Below are 16,538 nucleotides of genomic sequence, written 5' to 3'. Positions count from 1 at the left end.
ACTGAAAGAAAAAAAACAATTTAGAACCCATAGAAACTGAAAAAAGAAAAGCCTATGTCAGGGGTGTGGAATTTAATAATGTATCTACTTGTCCATGGGGCAGGTTGGTTTATAAATCTAATTGTCCTGTAACAATAGCCACTTGTCCCGTTTGTAATGCAATGACAAAATATGGCAGCAATCTCATTATATAAGAGCTCGGAAATAGCCTCTCTGATTAGGTCAGAGCTCATTCCAGAGTAGAGTTTCAATACTAGCAATTCCCTTATGTTGCCACGTTTTGGCAGATCTACTTGCTGGGGCTGAAGTAATAGTAAGCAACAATTCCAGGGTTGGAATGCCCTTTTTGAGTCTACTAACTTGCATGTTTTAAGGGTTTTCACCAACTCTTCTCTAATCTTTTCCCATACAGAGAAAGGTTGGAAATATACTCCCGACAATGGCAGATATAAAACTTCTTCCAGGATTGGGAAAAAAGTGGTTGGAGGGAAAGCAAACTTGCAAACACTCAGATTTTCGCATTAGCGAATCTACACCTGCATATTTGCTCATGATGAAATGCAGTTCACAAATGCTTGAAAGGAGTACTATTTCTTGGCCTACTTCTGTAAAGCCTTGTGAATTCACGAAAGCCGTATATCTGCACTTAGTGGAAGGACAGGGCTGCACTTTTGAGACTTTATTGAATAATTGGGCCACTAATTAGGTCTGGCATTAACATGACCTTTTGTGTTTATTACAATTCTGTCTCTCTCTCTCTCTCTCTCTCTCTCTCTCTCTATCGGCTAGCTTCACTGTGAGTAACAGCATTCTGTTCTTTCACAAGGAGCATATCGACACTCAGTCAGTTGTTTTGTTCAGTGACATGAACTACTGTGGCAATATGTGCTTTTTGAGACCGAAACAATGTTTGCTTCTGCTAATGTAATGTTGAGGGCCATGCATTACCCACACCAATTAGGTTTTACAAAAAGCATGCCAATATAAGTCATGCGTTGACAAAACCAAAAGGTTGACCAACAATTTGAGACCTACTGGCTTTACCAATGCTTGTTTATTTTTATGTTTCTCAATCTTATTAAAACTGGTTACACTGATTTTCTATTATGAATATTTTTGGGAAATACTAGCATACATCAACACATTTTACTAAATGATGCTGCAAAAAAATTTTACCTAACATTTTACAGTAGTTCAACTAATTGTTTCTAGCATTTTTTGGAGAACATTTTATCTTGAATGCAAAGAATCATCAATCTTGCTTTCAAGCTTCTGCAAATATTTGCATCTAATCAGCGAGCATTCTGAGAGCATTATACATAGCCTCATATTGCTAAACATTGAAAACGTGTGCACACATTTTATACTGGAACCACTGTCAGTAGTGCAGTCTGAGCTTACAACATTTGCTCACACTAATAATAAAGGCTTTGCGTTAATGAACCATAAATACAAGTTTGAACAGGATTAACACATGGACATGAATATTACTTAACTGCAGGCAATGCCCTTCCCTGGTCATTAATATGGTACTGCAAACTGGCATCCAAAGGGTTTGTGATGTAGAGGGTCGGGCATTCTTGTCCCAAGGACAAAATACACATGAAACTTTGTTGCCCGGGGCCCCAAACAATATATCCTGGGGGTCGGGCTATAGGAATTCCACATGCCTGCTATGTTCTTTGATTGTGAATTATCAGAGAAGAGGATGTGCTGCATGCATGGAAGGATTAACTCCTTTGCTACTAGGCCTTTTCCGCCCCTGTGCTAAGCCTTTTTTGTCCATTTAGCGTAGTTGCGCTTAAGCCCCCATAAAGTTTTCTCCACGTAAGGCGTCCATGCCCAATTTGCGTCCTTTTCTTCCAACATCCTAGGTATTGTAAAGGTACCCATGGTTTGTGGATTCCCCAAGAGGGGATTAAGAAATTTGCAAAAATACAGCAACATTTGGGTTTTGGGGGGAATAATGGGAAAAAAGTGGGTGTGAAACCAGTAATGGATTTCAGAAAGCTATACATTTCTGTAAAGTAGACATTTTTTGAATTCAGCAAGTTGTCATTTGTCTAGATCCTTCGAGGTTTTCCTACTGAAAGTAACAGTTCAAATAAAATATTATTGAACTTGAGTTGAAAAAAAACAGCCATTTGTGCGTTTCCACATGTAACTTCTTCTAAGTACTGCAGATTTTTTAAAGCAATATACCGTTACATCCATTGCACTCTTCTGGTTGTGGGTATAGGATTTTTAGGTTCACCAAGAACCTGAGGTACTCAGAACCAATAACTAAGCTGCACCTTGCAATGGTTTTCCATTCCGTATCGGTTATACAGCAATTCATTTGGTAAAATATAAAGAGTGAAAAATAGGTACCAAGGAAACCTATGTAAATCTGAAATAGAAAGAACATATGGAGTTTAGAAGCAGTGGTTATTTGCACATCTCTGAATTTGTGGGTACCCATACTAGCATGTGAATTAGAGGGCATCTTTCAAAATGATGTCTCTTTTACACACTGTCTTACATTTCAAAGGTTCAAATGCATAGAAAGTCAATTGATATTAACACTTGTTTTTTTATTCTGTGTTCCCCTACGTCTCACAATACAAATGGTACCTCACTTGTGTGGGTAGGCCAAGTACCTGCGACAGGAAATGACCCAAAATGAAATGTGGACAAATCACATCTTTTACCTGAAAACAGACCATTTTTATGCAATGTGCCTAGCTGTCGATTGTGGGCCCTAGCTCAGCCGGCACCTAGAGAAACCTAGCAAACCTGTACATTTTTAGAAATTTAACAACCAGGGGAATTCAGGATGGGGTGACTTGCGTGGCTCTCACCAGGTTCTATTACCCAGAATCCCTTGCAAACCTGAAACATTGTCATAAAAACACCTTTCACATTTCTGCGATGGAAAGTTCTGGAATCTGTGGGGAGTCCCAAACCTCCATTTATATAGCATTCCCCCAAGTCTCCTGATAAAAATGGTACCTCCCTTGTGTGCGTAGGCCTAGTTTCACCGACAAGGAATGGCCCAAGCCACAAAGTGTACACATCACAGTTTCCACATAAAACGAAACCTTTTTTTTGCAATGTGTCTAGCTGTGGATTTTGGGCCCTAGCTCAGTCGGCACCTAGGAAAACCTAGCAAACCTGTAAATGTTTGGAAACTAAACACCCAGGTGAATCGAGGATGGGGTTATTTGTGTGGCTCTCACCAGGTTCTGTTACCCAGAATCGCTTGCAAACCTCAAACTTTTCTGGACCCCTGGGCAGAGGGCCTCCGCTCACAGGTTCCAGAAACAAGGCCCACTCTGAGCAGAGATGTCATGCCTCCACACCCAGGATGGGCTGGATCCCCGAAGCGGAAGCTACAAAGGCCTGTCGCACACAAGGAGATGATGAAGGGAGCGCTGAAACTACCGAACACTCACCCCAGTCACAGATCTGGGTTGAATCTGATGGAGCGAGTTTCAGAAAATATATTTATTTTGACTCGCAAAGTTAAACTTCCATAATAAAAGTAATTGTATTAATAGGCATGGAGTGAATATTACTAATCAACCTAGATTAAATTGCAAAACATGACATAAGGGACTAATACATGTGTTCATATATGTGCTCTATGTTGCAAATGCATGTACGTGAAAAATAATAAACTAATTTTGTCTATTGCCTTTGTCAATATTAAATGCGGCTGTTTTTATTAATGGCATGTGCTTATTTGTGTGTGCTTATGTTTTGTCTTTTCGTATTTGTGTGGCACAATCCTGTTTGTTGCTAAAATGCTTTGGCTAGGTAACATTTATTAATGGGTTAATAATTAGCAAAGGTGGGTGGGTAACAGAACGAATTTTAATTCTTTCATTAATTATTCTTTTGTGTTTGTTTGAATAATAGTCATCAAGAAAGAGGCCTGAGGCCTAGCGTTTTAAAGATGGTGTTGTCGAGTCCTGTCCAGAAAAGAGCAAGAGCCCTGCGTGGAAAGTTTTATCACGTTTAAAAAATGCAAGTTCTATTCAAAATTGTTTTATACGTGCTCTTGGAAGGACTAAACCAAGGACGGAAACCGACAGAGATAGCCAAGCTAAGGAAGTCACAGACTGTCATTTACAAATGCTTCATTTTGGAGGAAGCTGCGTGACTTGTGAATAAGAGACAATAGACTCTAAGAGAAAGTCTGAACCAGGCTTCGAAAAGATGATGACACCATGTGGGTTGACGTCTGTCAACCAATGAGAACTTTGGATGGCAGGAAAGAAAGAATACATTATAGTGAGATTAGTTAGGGAAAAAGGTATAAAAACTGTCCCCCTTGGAGGGAGGGCGTTTCTCGCTTTCCGAATCCTGTTAGGCGTGACGTGCTGACGGACTCTTTGGAGCACATAAGGATAATAGGGTTAAATGACTTTTCTTTTATTTCATTAGGTGAAGTGAGTTTTAGACAGGAAAAATAGGGCTTAGGTGATGAAAATTGTTTATTCTTCTTTAATCATGCTAATTGATTTTGCTTGAATTTGACAGTCTAATTTGCTAATCCTCAAATAAAGCTGATGCAAATAAAGAGAATCTAATAAAATGCACTTTCTTTGAATAAATAATTAATAAATAAGATTTTGAAAAGACAAGCTGATCTTGTTTATTCATGGTCTTGTTACCATTAGCAGATCCATTTGCCTAAGTGACTTAATTAAATGATGAGCTTCACAAAAATCATGGTAAACATGTTATACTGCAGTTGTATATAAATGTGTATATATATTTTGTGAATAGGTTTATTAATTAGGTCACATGATTCAGTTGCCCAAAAATATGTCCCGTTAGTTTATGGGCCTTGTGAGTGTTTTCTGATTAATGGTGAGTATTGTGGAGTTGGGTAAAGTTGGGTAGCGTTGCTATGACATATTTTCTATAGGGGCACTGGATCAAATCCATCATTTTTCTTTAGCTCACTTCGCCACCTCAGTTCAGGCCCAGCTATATGCAAATCTGTCTTGACCCTGTGCCTCATCTGCCAAGCCAGGTCTTCCCTGAACTGGAAACAATCATCCCTGAACCAGTTTCGGAGTAACACCCCTCATCAGCCAGGCTAGCATGGATCTAGTGGCAAAGTGATCAGGGGGCATATGGCTGCAGATCATAGAAATAAAACAGTTTTTCACTTAACAAAAGACGAGGGTATAGCGTTGCAGAAGTGACGCAGGGTGAAAAAAATCACCTCATACTCACCATTTGCTAGGGGCGGAGGGTGCTTGTTTGGATTCTTCCTGGGACCCCGTCTCTCTTGCAGATAGTGATCATAGGTCAAAAACGTCACTGTGATATTAGCAGGCAAATTGAATGGAAAATATACAGCCTTTGTGAAAATGTATGCCCCAATGTGGACCAAACGTTCATTCCTATCATCCCAGACGCCTCTCCTCACCGGAATACATCGTTACCCTGTGTTACTTGTAGGAGATTTTAAATGTGTGGCTGATGTAACTTTAGATAGCGCACATCCCCTGTGCACATCCCTGCTACATAAATCTGCCCAAGCGTTTTGATATTGGATTAACGATTGATGATTTGTCAATACCAGGAGAAAGTTAACTCTGGAGGGCGGCTTCTATTCGTATTACTCAGGTATGTACAAGCCATTAGTTCACTTACATACTTTCTTATGCTCGGCTAGCGTACATGTGAGAATTAGAAACGTCAAATACCTGGCGAAAATAATACTCAAATAAAAGCTGTTATTACCGATTCTGGACTGGACGCTGTCCAGACTCTGCATTCCGACACGGAAGCTCAATACTTCGATGTTGTATTATACAGTCTTCAGATCTACCCTAGGAAACACGACCAGTAATTACTTCATGGAGAATATAAGTACGACTTCCTCCCTACTAGTGGAGTGGGAGTCATTCAAACTAGTGGTACACGGTCATAGTATCTGAGCAGTAGTAGGGACCTGGGCCCAGCTTCATCCTGGGATCAACCACTAGGAGTACCTCTTAATGAAACTGGAACTACCGACAGAGGGTGAACAGGGACCTCATGACAGAGAGTAGAAAGGGAAACCTCCTCAAACTAGTGGAGCGACTCCAGGATTACGATTATCGAGCATACATTATTGAAACACACACAGATTGTGCTAAACCAGCAAATTACTAGTGGGGCTGGCCAATCCTGATAGTCAAGGTTTCCAAACACTGCAGATGTTCAAAAGGGGAGGGTGACCAGGTTTACAGGTAGGCCGAAATTAATACAGTCTTTGCTGTCTATTATTCTGACATCTATTGGTGCTCTGATGTGGTCCCCATCTAGCCCAGGCAGGATTATGTTCTGTCAGCAAGTATGAAGCAAATGCCATTGGCAGTGTCTGCATCCCTAGGAGGTGATGTCACTATCCAGAAAGTGAGGGGAGATTAAAACCTTGGGCAAGGTACCAGGCTTAAATGGCTTGCCCCTAGAATTGTATGCATCTTATGTAGACACGCTTCTGCCAATCTTGACTACATTGTATAATGCAGCAAGTACAGTGGAAGTACAGTGGAAGAACTCCCACCAATGATGGGAGAGTACTTGTTTGTTCCCATCCACAAAAAGGGTAGAGTGATATGGTAAAATCCTATAGACCACCCTCCATATTAAATGTGGATTTTAAAATACTTAGTATTATTTTGGTTACTGGGCCCCCATCTTGGTGATCTTATTCACACTCATCTTACAGGTTCTATACCTAAACGGAGTATGATCCCTAACATTCGCCAAATGCTCCATTAATGGACTATCCTAAAGCACTAGCAATCAACACTAAAGCTTTTGACTCTCTGCGCTGGGACGTCTTTACACAGAACTGGCCAGCATGGGACTAGGGAATGGCATCCTCACCTGGACACGACTGTTATATTCAGCCCTGATGTCTCCGGTCTGAACCGGGGTGTCAGCACCCTGGAGGCTAGAGACTGGCACCCAACAGGGTTACCCGCTGTCGCCGGTGTTATTTGCCAAGGCTGTTAAACCATGGGAAATAATGCTCTGCACCGCCTATCATTATCAGGGAATAGTGATTGATGAACACCCGATCTATATCTCCTCATATGTGGATGATCTATAAGTGTACCACAGAGGGAACGCTCAGATGTGGAGGGCGCAATTAGCACTTTGGATGATTTGAGCCAGATGTTGGAATCCATATGAATTGGGATAAATCAAATGCATTCACGATACATGCTCCAACAATGGGCTCTATTTTGCCAGAAATGGGGCAGGATCTGCGCTGGGTATCAGGCACATTTTGCTACCTGGGCATTCGTATTTACCACAACTTGGCCGATCTACTTCAGGGCCCTCTTCAACTGGCACTGACGTCCCTGCGGACTTTGACAAATTTCCAGCCAACACTACCTCTATCAGTCATGGGCAGGGTCATAGTGTCGAAGATGGTTTTCCTTCCCAGTCTCTTTTATTAATTTGCAGCTCACCCAATTTGGCTCCAAAAATCCATCTGTCGGGAAATGAAAAGCAATTGATATACCTCATATAAGGAAAGGGATGTCGTAGACCGGCTTTAACCAAACTGCAGCTCCCCACTGATGAAGGTGGGTTGGTGGCCCCGAACTGTAGCTTTATTACCTGGCAGCACAACTGGAAAGGGCAGCTTACTGGAGACATTGTCAAGAAGGGGGTAGGGGGTGTGGGAAGGAACAGCGACTGGCGTGCGGTTGATAATCGCCAGTACCATGCTATTAGCCACACTGACTAGCCCGAATGCTCAAACAGGCATTGAATATTCTGGTCTCCTGCTGAATATGAGCCTAGGTCGTGCAGAGAATACACATGAGGGTTCTGTATGCGGAGGACGTCCTCCTGTCGGCAATATTACAACTTCAGCATGAGAAATATTGGTCTGGGTTATGTGAAAGAAGGGGTATGAAAGTGCTAGGGAACTGTAATGCAGGTGGAAAACTAAGGGACTTAATGGATCTAATAAACAAATATACTCTACCCTCCCACCACTTGGCGGGCACACACGAGGACAAACAAGAACTGCCGGAACATAGAGGCCTAGAAACCATGTGAAAATCATGGCAGTTCACAAGGTGGGGCCAGCAGATTCTTGCAACTTTAACACTATTTAAACCAGCACATAAGAAATTTCATAACAGAACATTAACATAGCCAATGGCATGCACGTGGTTTTATTTTGTAAATTTTAGGAACCTAGAAAATAATGGGTATTACCCATACTAAAAATCTTGGGTTTGCGACAATGCCGTCCAGCATTCCTTGCACTACAGTTTTTGGAGGCAGAGTGCTTTGTAAAAAATATAGCCCAATTTTTGAAGCTCTGCGTTAATGAATGAAAAAATTAATGAAAAAAATATTTAATAAAGCGCACTGTGGCCAAGCGGCTTCCTGGCGCTGGGGACTAAGCCACAAATCACAGAAGGGGCCACTGAGATTTAACAGGAGAACACCTGGGAAAATAGGAAGGTTTTTAAAGCTTTACGGAAGTGGAAATAAATGGGAATAGAACGTATGGACAGGGGGAGGCAGTTCCAGAAACGGGGGGCCAGAACAAAAAACCTGGTGCCACCCGTTCTGGTCTTGCGGAAGCGGGGGAGATGAAGAAGGGAGAGAGTGGAAGAGCGAAGAGTACGGGTGGGGGCGTGAGAAGAGATGAGGGAACTAATAAACAGAGGAGCAGAGCGGGCCTGGGCTCGGAAAACTAGGCAGCCCAATTTAAAGAGGGATCTCTGGAGGATAGGGAGCCAGTGAAGGGACTTAAGTGCCGGAGTGATGTGAGAGGTTTTGGGAAGATGGAGGATGAGCCGGGCAGCCTGATTTTGAATTGCCTGTAGGCGACGAGTTTCGTAGGCAGGAATGCCCACGTACAGGCCATTTCCATAATCAAGCCGGGATGTGATAAAAGCCATAATAATAATTTTGAGGGCATCAGGAGAAAAGAAACGGGAAATTTTACGAATAAGACGAAGAGACAAGAAACAAGAAGAGACAACAGAACTGATTTGGGCGTGCATAGAAAGATCCTGACTGACCCTAATACCCAAGGTGCGAACAGAAGCAACAGGTACAGGGGGAGGACCAAAAGTGAGGGGCCAAAAAGAGGAAGACCAGGGGTTAGAAGAGCCGCCCGTCAAAACCATCTCCGTCTTGTCCGGGTTGAGTTTCAAATGATTGAAACTCATCCACTCAGATATAAAAACCAAAGTAGAGCGAAGTTTAGGAAGGGAGTCAGAGGGAGAAGAAAGATCGAAAACGAGCTGGAGGTCGTCTGCGTAGTTATACACAGAGACCCCCATATCGAGAAGGGATAAGATGAGACGGTAGATATAGAGATTAAAGAGAATGGGGGAAAGAGAAGAGCCTTGGGGAACCCCACAAGAAACCGGGCGAGGAGGGGCAGAGAAACCAGAAAGGTGAACTGCTTGAGACCATCCCTTAAGAAAGGACGTAAGCCAGGACAGGGCAGAACCCCGGATGCCCGCTGTGCCAACACGGTCGAGGAGGATGGAGTGGTCGACCGTGTCAAACGCAGCGGACAAATCGAGGAGGACTGAGGTACTGGGTTTTTAAGAACCGGTACCGAACCGGTAACCCAGCGGTGCCAGGGGATCAACACACCAGAGACCTCGGGTTCTCCTGAGTCAGACCCACAGAAACTTCAGAGTCTTCTAGATGAAGTCAAAGATTCGTTTATTGGCTGCAACCAAGGTGACAGGGTCCTAGAAGTACAATACCAGTATATTCAGGAGACTGCACACTTTCACAAAGTTAGGCTTCTCTTCTTATACACAATATTTACCCTTTGGCGAAACATTCCTTGGGTGCGTGGTATTTCATTTATGGTTACTGATTACAAAAAGAAAGCAGAGTCATGATGACATGTACATATTTCACGTTGTGCTGGCCATAACAAATCATCCGGCAAGGCCCAACATTTCATCAGATATCGCTGGACCCCTAATAAAAATGGTCACCTCCCCACCATAAAATAAGTGAGGAAAAGGAGTGGAGAAAGATGTGAGCGAGATATGGCAGGTGTGCGTGCTGAAATGGCTTTATGGCCGGTTGGGCCTAGATACTATCTTGCTCGGCCACTGGGAGGGAACTGACCTAACGAGCTCGGCCTGGGGCAATGGTTCTAACTTGTACTGGGGTCAGGAAGAAGTCGATTAAGGAGTACGTGTCCTTGTGGAATCAAATTCGACTGGATTAAGGCCTATGTAGAGGGCAACATGCAACTAAGGGTTCAGAAGGTAAATGACGATTTCGAGGTGAAATTGTCACTCGAATATGTCGAAAATACATGTACTTGATGTACTCGTCATTTCCGGTCTTTTGATACCAAATTCGTCCTATTTCGACGAAGTTTTTATTCTCGAGTCCGGTACTATTACGGACCCATATTTTTCAGAACCACAGGACCAGGGCCTGAGGAAGATTGGAGTCGGCTTTCCCCTTCAACTCGTCAAGCACAGCGAGAACCACTGACTCCGTGGAGTGACCCGGGCGGAAGCCCGCCTGATGGGAGGCCAAAAGATGGTTCTCCTCGATATAGATGGACAAGCAAGATGTTACAAAGAATTCGACACAGAATTAACTTAGAATAGGACTGGTGCTGTATATTCTGTGTAAGGACATATTTCTTGTCATTTTTTTCACACCCTAATTATGTATTTGATGCCCTACAATATTGAGCTGGTATTCTGTGTCTTTATACTGCTGATATGTATCTTCAATGATTGATTCTGTAAATTCTCTTTTTAAACTATTAATTATTTGTAGACGATCAATTTTTAAACAATTTTATTAAAAGTGCACTTTTATGGTTTTTGTATCTTCATGAAAACCGAATAAAGGAAATTGAATTGAATCAATGGCTGTACATTGCCTTATTACATCATATAACAGTAAAGACATTCTTTCTGCTGATGCCACACATCTTCACCCTTTTTTTTTAAACGCCACACACACCCACACAGACACTACCACATTCAAGCAAATGAGCACAAAACAGGACAAGAGATCAACACCTAAAAAGAGAAGAACAATACTGAAAGAATATATGAAAAACTAACTGGATGCTACTCAACATGCAAGAGGAGTGTATCTTTTAGGTACTTGATAGCACGAGTATTCTTTAACCCAGAACTATGACCATTCCCTGCCACCGAGACTTGCTTGTCACTTACAGACATTTTTGTTTTCACTCATTATCACATTTTCCAATTCTAGCCATATTCCACCATTGCTCATTCGAAACACGAACAGCATTGCCTCTAAGTTCGATGACTCTAACAGGCTCTCTAAATTTCGAAGATCTATTTCTTAACAAAATGGCATCTTTGACACACACCAAATCACTCACCTCGAATTTGACCTCCCACTCATATTTGTCCTCACACCACATGCCCCTCTGACACGAGCAACACTTTGTCAATTAATTTCTTGGCATCATTAATTGCTGTAGAGACATCACAGCCTTGACCGATCACCTTCATCTTCCAACAAACATCTGCAATGCAATAGGGTCTCACATTTTCTTTAGAGTTAGAACTATTGGTGTTATAATGTAAATGTTTTTAACTTATGTATTTTGGAGTGAAGTGGATGTATGTGATGGCAATTCTGGGGAAAATGATACCCAGTAATTAAACTTGATAAGCTAAATATCAAGAAAAGTCATATCTTTTAAAGGGGCTTGATTTATAAAAGGGGGTTATTGAATGAAACCTTAAAAATTCATTTCAGAATGCATAAACCCCCTGTTGTGATGTGTTTCGAATGCAAACTGTTGCTGCATGCCCAAAATGTCCTTTAAAGATATCATAGAAAGTTTGCTGCACTAACTGGAGATGTGCTTTGATCAAAATGTAAAAAGTAACCGTGGGCCATTAACTCCACAACTTTATCTTTACATGATAAAAAGCATGTAACAAATTCACAAAAGTGAATTTTGAAAAATATCAGGCAATGAGAGACGTGATGATTTTGGGGGTCACCCCTAACCTAGGGGAGTACCAAGCAGGTGCCTTGAGCACAAAGAGCATATCATGCTGAACGATTCGGTGGTGGGCCCATCATTTTAGGACCAACCCAAGCAAAGTTATGGGCAAAAATACAATGCCAACTAAAAGCCCAGCAAAGCATTATGGGGCGAGATTCTAGAGTGCAGTGAATATTATAGTACTAGCTCTCAGCTGAACCAGAAGCTGCCCTTGAGGAATGTTTTGATATCGGATACTATAATATTCACTGCTCTTATCAATGAAAGAGTATGTTGGGGCGACCCAATTTTAAGGATATTGAGCCTAGCTGGGATTAGTTAATGTTGCCGTGCTTCACCCTGTAGTTAGTGTCATGACTGTGCACCCAGCACTCTTGGGCGTGGCACACCTCATGGCGTCGCTTGACTTCCTGCCTTGCAGACTTTCAACAAGATGTGTTGTCAATCAGCCATGGCCAAGCCTTATAGGAAATGGAGTCCTATACCATGCACTAGATTAGAGAGACACTCCTAACTCTGGGCCCGATTCACAGAACTAACTTAAGACAAAATCCTAAACTTACTACTTTTGGTATTCACAGAAGTTAGGATTTTGTCTTAAGTTTGTTTTTAGCGCCATATGATAGGTAGACGTTTAAGAGGTAGGTTTTAAACTTGGGGTAATGTAATGGGAGGACGTTGTGTAAGTAGTTTCAAATTTATTTGTCACAAGAGGCATGCTAGATCGTTTAGGACAAAGCGAGGGATTATACACGATATATGTGGGCTACCAGCTTAATTTTAGCCCCCATTTCATCCGTTTTATGGGGGATACTTTTTATTTAAACAAGTATTGTGACATTGGTAGACACTCGTGTGTCTACCCTTCCGTTATGCTAGTTATGGTCAACTCTCCGGCAGTGGCTTTTCATCAGCTTGCGCTTTGACACCCTTGGGTATAATACGCTTTACAAATCTAAAACAAAAGTAGGACTCTATACTCAACCATTCCTGCTACCCAGCGCCGTGATATCCTTCGGGATGATTGTTAGCGCTCTATAAATAAATAAATAAATAAATAAACCATCAGACTTCACAAAGGAGCAGCAATCTTGGAATGGTATCGCTCTAATCCATTCTCTAAACAAATCTAATTATGCCTACACTAACATTGCAGCCTCTTCTACTACCACTCAGGAATGTGCCTCGCATCAGTTCTCGGTACTGAACCACACTTTTGACACTTCTACCCCTCTTTCACAATAAGTTATTTTCCATTATCTGCATGCTGACACATGATTGATTTTGGAGTCCACCGAAGCTGCACCACCCGCTCTCCTACCAGCGAGCATAGCTCTAAATCTTGAAAATGCCTGCTGTCTCGGGGATCCCCTCTCCATCATGGAAAGTGCCACATCCTGTCATGGGAACCAACAATGTCCCTAAGCCATCTTCCCTCCAAACATCCAACATTCTCCTGATGGCTGCCTCTACACGAAGAGGGGTATTATCAAATTAGGGCAAATAAAGAGGCAATCAGTGTAATTCCCAAAGATAATATCTAACTCATTACACCCTGCTATTCACCCCTTTCACTAAACTGATTACACCTATGTGGTAAGCATTCATATAGACACTGCTGATCCCTTCCATATTTAATCTGACAGGTTAATGGACACACATGCAAATTCATGGTCAGAATCTACAGTCTAGTGAACCAACCTCTGACTGCTCTTATGCTGCCCTCTCAGACTTTTCCACGGCATCTCCCCAGAGGTTTGGTTACAGAAGTGATGACTGACCCACACCCTAGACCCCACATCACCACACTTCAGAGATACGGCCCAACCCCCGGGAGCATAATATATACAATACATCTCTCAAGTAAGGCTAGAAAAATGTTTAAACACAACCTCCTTAAACAACATCCAGAACAACTAATTGGTGATACCTACTATAGCACAAACAACGGCCATAAGAAGACAGACTCATACCCCACTGCAAAAAGGAAAAAAATCTTTCTCCACCACCTACAAGTTATAAAAACAGACACAATTCCCTATGGCACTAAACTCACCACTGCTCCTTCCCAGAGTTTCAGAGGGGAGATCCACATATCCATCTTCAGGACAGTTAACAGTTTATTTCAAGCAACCGACCATCATATATCTATTTAGACCAACACTTCCCGTCTCTTCTCGCCTCACTATATCAAAATTGTTTTGACCCCCAGAACTCCAATGATGCACCTCTACTGCACCTCCGGTCACCCTTCCTATGCAAGAGAGCACCAGTATGCCCACCACCATGCCAACACTAGGGCACAGCCACAACAACACAGAGGTCTTCGATTAACTAACTGGTCACAATAGCACCAATCCCAAGCCTAGCTCTCTCACCACTGAACCCACCTTACTCAGAACCCCTACTCCCAATATGGAACCCTACAAACCCAAACCTTCTCTCCCCAGTTCCAGCTTCAATGACACTGCCCTCCTATCAACTAAACTCAACCGCCATCTCTAGACATGAGACCTACCGCAAATCCTCCCCCATACAGAACAGGATCCCTGCCCGACATACATACCCAATTTCTCAACCGAATAGAAACAAATATATTTTCTAGCTAAAGACCTGTCTCAGGTAAAGAGCAATCTAGCGAACCAGGCCTAATTAATATGCAACCCCACTCCGAAGATAGAGAAATGAACTGCCCTTCAAATATCTTCCTATGTCAGCCGCCACTTCTGCATGACCTCCTTGCCCCTGAATCACCCTGAACTCTAAATCCCCTATCCCCACTTGAAGTGGAATCTCTCAGCAAATCATACAACACAAACACTCAACAAGGGGACCACAAATCTCCATCCTCGATCCCAGTAATCATGAGCACAAAAAGAGTCCCTCGAGTTAATATACCACCCAGACCACCTACTCCATACACCACGATTCAGACACTACACACTACACTTAACAACCCAAACTTGCTTACCTGCATGCTTCTTAACTGTAGATTAGCAGTTAAACATGCTACAGAAATATCTGAAACTATTCCCGCCAATGGCACGCTTTCTTACCGGAAACCTGGCTTAACGAACACTCAACACCATGCTGAACTTGCTTACTTTCGCTGGCTATTCTATCATTAGGCGAGACATACCTAAATGAATAGCTATTATCCACAAAATTAGACTCAACACACTAGACTCCATGAACTACTCAACCATCTAATATCTTGGAGTTGTACTCACGATAAAAGGCACCACCCCTTCACACTATCTATCACCCCCAAGGTGATCGCTTATTCTTCACTGAAGAACTAACTGGCCTAATTACAAAGTCCTCTCTTACTGACATCAAAGATGTGCTCCTAGGTGAGTTCAATCGGCACTTGGATGACACAGAAGACACCACTGTCGGCAATCTCATAAACCTTCTTGAATGAAACGACATGAAACAACTCTGCAACGAACAGACCCACAATAAAGGGCCTATGCTAGATGCAATAATTACCGGATACGATCTTGTCTCCCTTCAACATATCATACCCATCGACTGGTTAAACGACCACCTAATACTGTTCTATCTCAAGGCAAACCCATATCCACGCTGAGCATCAGCCAATAAACTCATGCACTGAACAAGGAACTTCAAGCAAATCCCACTAACGGATCTAGAATCCAGGATCAGGGCTCATCTACACTCTCAACCTTACCATCACTCAAGATAATGACCTCACCACCCTCTATAGCTCAGTGACGACTGATGTTCTTGACCAAGGGACCCCTCTCAAACTAAAGAGTCCTAGAAAAGTCCAATCCAGATCCTGGTTTAACTCAGACCTTAACAATGAAAGAAGACAACCAAGACTGAAAGAAAGGGTATGGAGACAGTACCCCTCACTGGCTCACCTCACACTCCTCAGGTCTGAACGTCTCTCCTGCAAAAAACACATCTTTAAGGAAAAAGCCACTTTCTTTTGCAACCAACATGACTGTGCGCAGAACAGACCAAGGGAGCGCTTCAATATAATTAAACAACAAATCACCTTTACCACCCTCAACACAAAACAATAGCCAATAACAAAAGCTGTGTAGAAATAGCCATCTTCATCACTGACAAAGTTGCGAAAATCAAACGATCGCTTATCCCAGACTCAAAACTATCACCCATGCTACATCGATCTCCTCCAACTAAAAAACAATGCTAAAAGGACAGATATCAAACGGATGACAGAATATCTAAATAATAGCAAAAAGAAGCCCATTTCCCACTCTACTGACCCTCTCCCCTCCACCTTAGTACAGACCTCAACAATATTATGTCTCCTTTTTTGACCAAAATCATCCTTAAACAAACAGGTTCTGACCCTAATGACTTCAATAAGTAGTCCGATCACCAACCTTCCCTTCCTAGCTAAAACGAACATAAATGTGTCCTGATACAACTCACCCAGCATATAGATAAATTCAACATTCATGACACATTCTAATAATGCTTCAGGAGAGGCTGCAGCACTGAAACTGCTATGTTCAATATT

The 16,538-nt window shown here is 42.3% G+C and overlaps 1 protein-coding gene across 2 annotated transcripts in view; it reads right to left on the bottom strand.

Moving 5' to 3' along the window:
* Nucleotides 1–16,538, bottom strand: part of LOC144784038 (uncharacterized) — a 193,517-nt gene that overhangs the window by 44,818 nt on the left and 132,161 nt on the right. The gene's annotated exons all lie outside the window — the stretch shown is intronic.

Source organism: Lissotriton helveticus, chromosome 1_1 (assembly GCF_964261635.1).
Source record: "Lissotriton helveticus chromosome 1_1, aLisHel1.1, whole genome shotgun sequence".
Lineage (NCBI taxonomy): Eukaryota > Metazoa > Chordata > Amphibia > Caudata > Salamandridae > Lissotriton > Lissotriton helveticus.
This window is presented reverse-complemented; position numbering and strand designations above follow the sequence as displayed.